General features: G+C 33.3%; 1 non-coding gene across 1 annotated transcript; it reads left to right on the forward strand.

Moving 5' to 3' along the window:
• Positions 1 to 1,812: 1,812 nt before the first annotated feature.
• Positions 1,813 to 1,919, forward strand: LOC139894755 (small nucleolar RNA R71). Its single transcript, XR_011775240.1, has one exon. It is a non-coding gene; the product is annotated as a small nucleolar RNA R71 (small nucleolar RNA).
• Positions 1,920 to 8,436: the final 6,517 nt, after the last annotated feature.

An 8,436-nucleotide genomic window follows, 5' to 3' on the forward strand; every position in this document is an offset into this window, starting at 1 on the left:
AATTCAACCAGTTTTGCCTTTTATTTAGGCGATAGATTGGATACTAACCGGTTACATAACGTAAAGTTCCCCTTGGTTCTAGCATCGCGAATCCGTTTAATAAGTTTCTTCATTGAACTGTTAATAACGGGATCATTTAATTTCGTATCAACAACGGGGTTCTTTGTTATCATGTCATCATTAGGTGTTACTTCATCTTCCCCACACTTCGGCGTTTTATTATTGCTAAGCACTACCATTGGAGGTGGTAAAACAATATGGTTCTTATCAATCGTTTTTGTTGGTTCAATGGTTTTGGTTGGTGGAGATTTAGACTTTCAACTCACAAAGGTGATCGATTTTTTATCATTACTAAGTGTCATTCTACCCTCTCTTACATCAAATAACGCCCCGGTGGACGCTAAGAATGGTCGACCTAAAATTATAGGAACGTTTGAGTCCTCTTCTATGTCAATGACAATAAATTCGACTAAAACGGTTAAATTACCCATTTGAATGGGTAGGTTGTCAGAAATTACAACTGGGTGCCTAATTGTTTGATCAAAGAGTCGAACACTCATCTCTGTTGGACTTAACTCACCTACTCCTAATCTCTTATATAATGAAAGAGGCATAATACTCACACTCGCACCTAAATCTGCTAGTGCATCATACATGACACAATCACTAAGTAGACAATGAACAATAAATTCACCCGGATCACCCAACCTGGGTGGAACTTTTGGTGGAACTGTCTTTACCGGGTTTATTTTTACTGTTTTTGTTTCTTGCACTTTCTTATTCTTCTTCTTCTTTCCAGAGGTATCACAAACTTTATTACCTATCACTTGCTCATACTTAACTCCTTTTCTTAGAAATGGGATGGGTGGTCTGTATGGTGCCACCACTGGCTTTACATACTCAGGTGGTGGTGGTGTTGTAACTTCTTCATTGTTACTCACATCTAAAACCTTCCCATCTTCTGGTGCTGGTTTTTCAGAATTTGTTGACACCATATTAACATTCTCATTCCGAGGATTTACTTCAGTGTTACTTGGTAGCTTTCCTTGTTCCCTCTCACTCATCATGCTAGCAAGAGTACCTACGTGTTTTTCTAGATTTAAAATGGAATCTCGTTGAGTTCTAAATGACTGATCAAACCTCTCATTTGTTTGGGTTTGAGATGTAATAAATTGTGTTTGAGATTCCATTAGCTTTTGTACCATTTCTTCCAGATTTGACTTTTTCTCTTCGATTTATTGTGGTGGTTTATACAAGCTAGGTCTTTGTTGATTGAAAGTGTTGTTTTAAGTTGGTTGGTTATTTGGACCTTGTTGGTTGTACGAGTTATTGTTGGGTCCATTTGGATTGTAAAGAATGTTTTGATTTATATTGAAGTTTGGCCTTGGCGGTTGATAATTATTTTGATAATTATTTCCCGGCCTTTGGTTCATGTAGGAAACATTCTCACGCTGTTCCATCGTTTGCTCGATGTGACAATCATTCGTTAAGTGTGGTCCACCGCATTGCTCACAACTGATTCGTATTGCGTGAATATCTTTAGTCATCTTTTCCATTCGTCTCTCGAAAGCATCTATTTTTGCGAAAACGGAATCAAAGTCATGGCTAGAATCGGCTCTAGCCGCTTTAGATGATCTAACGATGTCTTTTTCTTGATGCCACTCATATGAGTGGGAGGCTGTGTTATCAATAATTTTGTAAGCTTCAGTTACGGTTTTCTTCATAATGGAACCACCAGCTGCTATGTCGATGTCTTTTCGTGTAGAAACGTCGACACCTTGGTAGAATATTTGTACTATTTGATAAGTGTCTAAACCGTGCTGAGGACATCCTCTCAACAACTTTTTGAATCTTGTCCATGCCTCATATAATGTTTCATTTGGTTTTTGCGCGAACGTAACAATTTCTCCTTGAAGTCTCACGGCTTTAGATGCCGGAAAGAATCTTTTAAGAAATTTCTCAACTAAAACATCCCATGTATCAATCGCCCCTTCAGGTAACGATTCTAACCAATCTTTGGCTTCTTCCTTTAAAGTCCATGGAAACAACATGAGATAGATCTGTTCATCCTCAACTTCTCTAATTTTGAATAGAGTACAGATCCTATTAAAGGTTCAAAGATTTCGTTTGGATCTTCTTTTGGCATACCACTATATTGGCATTGATTAGTTACCATGTGTAGGATTTGTCCTTTGATTTCATAATTTGGCGCATTAATGTCTGGCTTAATAATGGCGTGTCCTTGGCCCATGCGTGTGGCTCTCATTCGATCTTCCATACTTAGAGGTTCCGTTATTTCCATAATTGAATTTGTTGAACACGAATCACTGGAGGATTCTGATTTAACGATTTGTGGTTCAGGAGGAATGATTAGTGGTTCTGGATCTTGGAATTGTCCTTGAATATCCCCCAGGTTCTCGATAGTGAAATCGGGTTCAAAAAAATGGATTATCGGAAATTTGAATTGGAGTACTTGTTCGACTAGATGATAATTCTAAAGAAAAATCAACAGCGGCAATATTAGCTAGATGCCTTGATCGAGTTACATGTGGTGAACGTATGAAAGGTGGTGAACGTTTTGCTCGGTGCATTCACTGAATATCCTATTAGTTATAAAAATAAAAATTATATAAGTTATCAAATTAATAGACTTTTCTACTTTTGCCCACGTTTCGAATAGCCAAAAGATGCAGCAGGGAGCCAGGATCCTTTAAGTCGAAAAATCCACAACTCAGCCACTAACAAATCCAACTATTACTACGAAGCAGAAAATTTTGGATGTCTATCAATTTAATCGCTTAAAATAATTTTTCCGTCGAAGTTTACAGAAAATAAAGAAAATTCTATGTCCTAAAAACTAGAGCGTAGAAATGAGAAAGAAAGAAAAAAGCGTCGAAAAATAAGAATCGAAAAACAAACGTCGAAAAATAAAAAGTTGAAAAACAATAATTAGAAAGTAAAGCGTCGAAACTTGAAAGTCTAAAAATTATAATCTAAAAAGTTGCGTCTAAAGGTATTAAAACTTAAAAGGAATTCTATATCCAAAACGGAAATAACTTAATTAGGCACTAAAATCTAAAAACTGCGTCGCAAAATTCTAAAGCGCCTAAATCTTAATCTAAAGAAAAAGCACTTAAGGGATTTTACGCCAAAACCTAAAAACTATACTTAAACTAAGGCAAGATGAAACTAAAACTATAATTGCGAACGATACGATTAAAAACTACAAATTAAAAAGATATAAATTATAAAAATATATAATCTAAAATGATAAAAATAAAATTTTATATAAAAATATTATTTTTATATTATTAGCATATAAAAATATTAATCTATATAGGATAAAGTATAAATTTAAATAAAAGTTAAAGACTAATTAAAATAAATAGATAACCTAAATAAGTAATAAATTAAAATAATTAACCTTAATTGTGCATTAAATGCTAGGGTTTTGACTGTGTCAGACAGGCTACGCGATTGCGTAGCTGTTATCCTTTTTTTCTCCGCGACCGCGGAGGTTTGCAGACTCAGATCTGTTGCAGGCTCAAATTCAGCAGTTTCAGAGTTTTTTTTTTCAAAAATAAAATAAACTTATATTTTAAAAATTAGAAATAAAACTAAAAATACTTTTTAATTTTATATATATTAAACAAACTCTTAAAAATATTTTTTTTTCTTTTTTTATATTATTATTATTATTTTAATATATATTTTTAAAAATATAGCGTTTTACCGCTCCCCGGTAGCGGCGCCAAAAACTTGATGTGTGCAGCGGTGTATACGAAATACTATTACTGTTTATTACGAAATACGACGAAATTACACAAGTTTTATTTATTTATTTATGGGATATACCTAAACCTTGCTGCAACACTATAGGCAGTGTACCTAATCGTATAGTAGTGTAGTTTTTAGTAAGTCCGGTTCGTTCCACATGGAGCTAGTGATTACGTACTATATTTTTAACAACTATATTTTTTTACAAAATATAAATATATATTTATAGTAATAATATATAAAGTGGGGTTTTACCGTTTAATGACCGATTTATCGATTTTAAATAAAGCGTAAAGATAAATGACGATAATAAAAATGCGTAAAATAAATGACGATATATAAAATTGTGAAATAATAAAATGACAGTAATTAAAAGTACGATGAGAAATACGATAAAAAAATTATGCTTATTTAAACTTCCGTAACTGATGTCGTGCGAGGTGTATATAAAATAGTTTATATTTTACTAGGAAAAACTATTAAATACGATACAATTTTACACAAGATATTTATTTATTTATAGAATGGATATACTTAAACCTTGCTACAACACTTATAGGCAGTGTACCTAATCGTTCAGTAGTGTAGTTTTTAGTAAGTCCGGTTCGTTCCACAGGGAAATCTTTAAACAAAGCTCAACGCTATATTAGTTTACTTTTATAAAAATACAAATATATATATAAATAATATTATTATTATAAAGGGGGTTTTTTACCGTTTAATGACCGGTTTGTCGATTTTAAGATTTTAGTCGCAGTTAAAACCTAATGTAAAATATAAAATAAATACAAGACTTAAATTAAAGCGTAAAGTAAATAACGATAATGAAATTGCGAATAATAAAAATGTGATAAAATAAAATTGCGATAATTAAAAATTGCGATAATTAAAAGTGCGATTAAATAACAATAAATAAAAGTGCGATAATTAGAAGTGCAATTAAATATAAAATACAGGAAATTAAATATGAAATAAAAGAATTATGCTTATTTAAACTTCCGTAATCATGATGTTTGACGTGTTGATTTTAGTTTTATGCCCATGGGTTAATTGTCCTTTGTCCTGGATTATTTAATATGTCCGTCTGGTTTTTGTCCATAACAGTCCATCAGTCATAAATATAAAGTGCGAGTGTCCTTGTCAAATTATTATTATACCCGAAGTTAAATATTCCAACTAATTGGGGATTCGAATTGTAACAAGGTTTTAATACTTTGTTTAATGAATACACCAGGTTATCGACTGCGTGTAAACCAAGGTTTTACTACTTTGTTAACAATTACACCAATTACCCTTGAATGTAATTTCACCCCTGTTTTAATTATTCTAGTGGCTATTAATCCATTCCCGTGTCCGGTTAAATGAACGATTATTCGTACATATAAATACCCCGCCCATCGTGTCCGATCGAGTGTATATGGTAATTTATAGGGACGCCCAATTGTAAATCTTTATATTAACATTAACAAACTTTCATTTAGTTAAACAAATATAAAGCCCATTAATAGCCCATAGTCTAATTTCCACAAGTGTCGTTCTTTTGTCCAAACCCCAATTATGGTACAAAGCCCAATTACCCAATCGAGTGGTACTCGCGGCAAAATCCCCTTCAAACTCCGCGAGTCGCGGAGGTTAATTTTACAGCTCAGTCCTTGGAGTTTTCTCTGCCGACGGTTTTTAATATATATATATAATATATATATAATATATATAATTAATATAATTAATTATATATTATATTATATTTATATACATAGTTAACTTGTAATTTTTAGTCCGTTGCGTCGAGCGTTAAGAGTTGACTCTGGTCCCGGTTCCGGATTTTCGAACGTCCTCGCGTACAATTTAATATCTTGTACTTTGCGTTTTGAATCTTGTACTCTTGTGATTTCGAGACGTTTCTTATCAATAATTGGAACCTTTTTGATTGTCTTTTGTACTTTTGAGCTTTTTGGTCGTTTGCGTCTTCAATTCGTCGAATCTGTCTTTTGTCTTCACCTTTTATTATTTAAACGAATATCACTTGTAAATAGAACAATTGCAACTAAAAGCTTGTCTTTCTTGAGGAATAATGCTATGAAATATATGTTCGTTTTTAGCATTATCAAATATTCCCACACTTGAGCGTTGCTTGTCCTCAAGCAATATCGTCTTGAAATACTAGAATCACTTCTTTATTCTTCACACTTTGTACATCAGTGATTTCTATACGGCGGTATAAACAATGGTAGTAACGATATGGTTTACAGTCCCACATGACTATAAAAATTTAGATCCATTAAGGAAATTGGATCTTTATGAAAACATTTGATCTTTTGAAATCTAGTTTTTATCCTAGATAAGTTTTCCGGAATAACCCTTTACCGGTGTTTGCAAAATATTTTTGTGGGTTTGGTGGGTTTCAGATTTGAAAATTTTAGCTCAAACTTGCGGTTTTTGTGTCACCCACTTGCTAACCTTGTATTTGGAAAGCAACACGTCCAGTTTACTTGTCCCGTATATTACCTTTCGGTAAACTACCGTCCGGTTGAAAGGAAAGCTTTGAACAAGCAACTGTTAAGGCAATGTCCCATGACATGCTTTTGATTATGGTCTATAACGTGTCGGACGCAATTACTATCCTTGGTAGGAGCAATAGTAAATCTCACCCTTATAATTTGTCGGTTTGACACAAGGTCCTGTCTTTGACCATGCTATGCAACCACCGTTCTTACGGTTGACACCCGATTTGGTTCAGGTGACCTAATGAATTCCAGGTGAATTCCTTGGATTTTACGTTCAATGGTAATGAACGCATTGAAAATAGGGTTTTCAGAAAACAAATCGGTTTGTAATTTTTGATCAAAATATTTTCTCGTTTAAGCTCGAGTTTAGATATCATCGAATTCCATGAGTTTGAATTCTCAATCTTTAAGGTCAATCTCTAGGATTGAGTAATATCAGTCTTAAAAGCTGATTTTTAATCTTTAAGGAGATTATCCTTTCTGGGGATCTGATTCATTAGTCTTATCCAGCTAATTTGCATGGTGCCCCCCCCCATTGTACGAGATAAATCCTTCTCATGGTTAGGATAAATCTGACCACTTGGCGACCCTGTTTAATGCTGAGGTCCGTGGATTTCCTGCTGATTTTAGTGATGACTTTTCTAGATTTTTCGTCAACCTACAGCTGGTCTGGACGACAACTTCATGACCTAAATCAAGAAGCGCGTTTCTTTTTCGGAAGACTTTACTTCCTTTTAATGATGGAATTGATTCATCGTGTAGATCCATCTCTTCTTTTCTTTCATCGGGTAAAACAGTTTAGTTTAGTCCAAAGCAAAAGTATTTTCAGTTATTTGTTACAGATATATGTGACATATGTTTAAAATAACTTGGTAAATTTTCCCACACTTGGCTTTTATTTTCCTTTTTATCGTCCTCTATTCCATTTTAAATGAATTTTGACATTTTAGTTTGTTTCTTAATTTATGTTCTTTCTGAGATAACAATAATTTCGGTGTTAAAACCTAGTTTTATCGTTCATAAATATGTATAAACATGATTTTGAATTCATTTAATTGAAAATTTTCAAAAATTTTACTAGAATTGGGTAGTCAGTATATAAGACTAGGGCTGTTCTTTTTTATCAGAGAGCACTAGATTCTAATACAACTACTACTTTACTAGTATTTTTAATGGTAACCAAGTGTATAAAGTAAAAAAATTTAAAATCCGAAAGAATTTAACCCCTTCCCACACTTAAGATCTTGCAATGCCCTCATTTGCAAGAAATCAGTAACAATTTAAATTATTGAGGGTGATTAGTGTGAAAATGATTAAATTTTTACCAAAGTTTCCAAATATATTGGCGTTTGTTTGCTGAATGATAAATGGTGCACATCATTTGTTCATTCCGTCTTGTTGTTATTTCACATATATTTTGCATCTTGTCGTCAAAATTAGTTGCTTTTGCTGAACTTAATGTCAGTCTTTGAAAATGCGTTGTTTTACCCTGTTGTGTACATAAGATAAACTGCAAACATATATACATATTTTTGAAGTTTGGTATATTACCCCACATTCAAAAATTATTAAAATCTAAGAATAAAAGTTAGATAATTATAAAAATGATTACAATATTAACAAAAATATTAAATGTATCAATAATTACAAATTACAAAATAATAAAAAAATAATAAGTAAACTAAGGATGATATTGGTACCAATAGGGGTTCCAGGCATAACCATAAGTGCTATAGAATGCTTCGGCAGGGTCATAAGTAGGATATGGTGGCTGCATCTCTATAGACCAAGGAGGGAAGACGGGTTTCGGTGTAGGAATATAGTTTCTACCTATATGTTGGCAATGAGCTATGATCTGGTTCTGATGAACTTGCCAATCTTCAAATGCTCTCTGTCTAGCATTTTCGTATTCCTGAGAAGCTATAAACCTATGCATTTCTTGCATCTCATTCCCCCCTCCTACATTACCTTGCTGCTGGTTTCTCTCCACCTGTGGATGTCTACCATGGTATCGTACTGCGGCGTTATTTCGCCGCTTCAAAACTTTCGCACCATGGTATACATTTAAACCTATAGTATCGCGGGGTTCCGGCTCTTCTAGTAATAATCCCCCCCGACTTATATCCACACCGAGATATTCACCAATCAAAGTAAT

This window comes from Rutidosis leptorrhynchoides, chromosome 2, assembly GCF_046630445.1.
Source record: "Rutidosis leptorrhynchoides isolate AG116_Rl617_1_P2 chromosome 2, CSIRO_AGI_Rlap_v1, whole genome shotgun sequence".
NCBI lineage: Eukaryota > Viridiplantae > Streptophyta > Magnoliopsida > Asterales > Asteraceae > Rutidosis > Rutidosis leptorrhynchoides.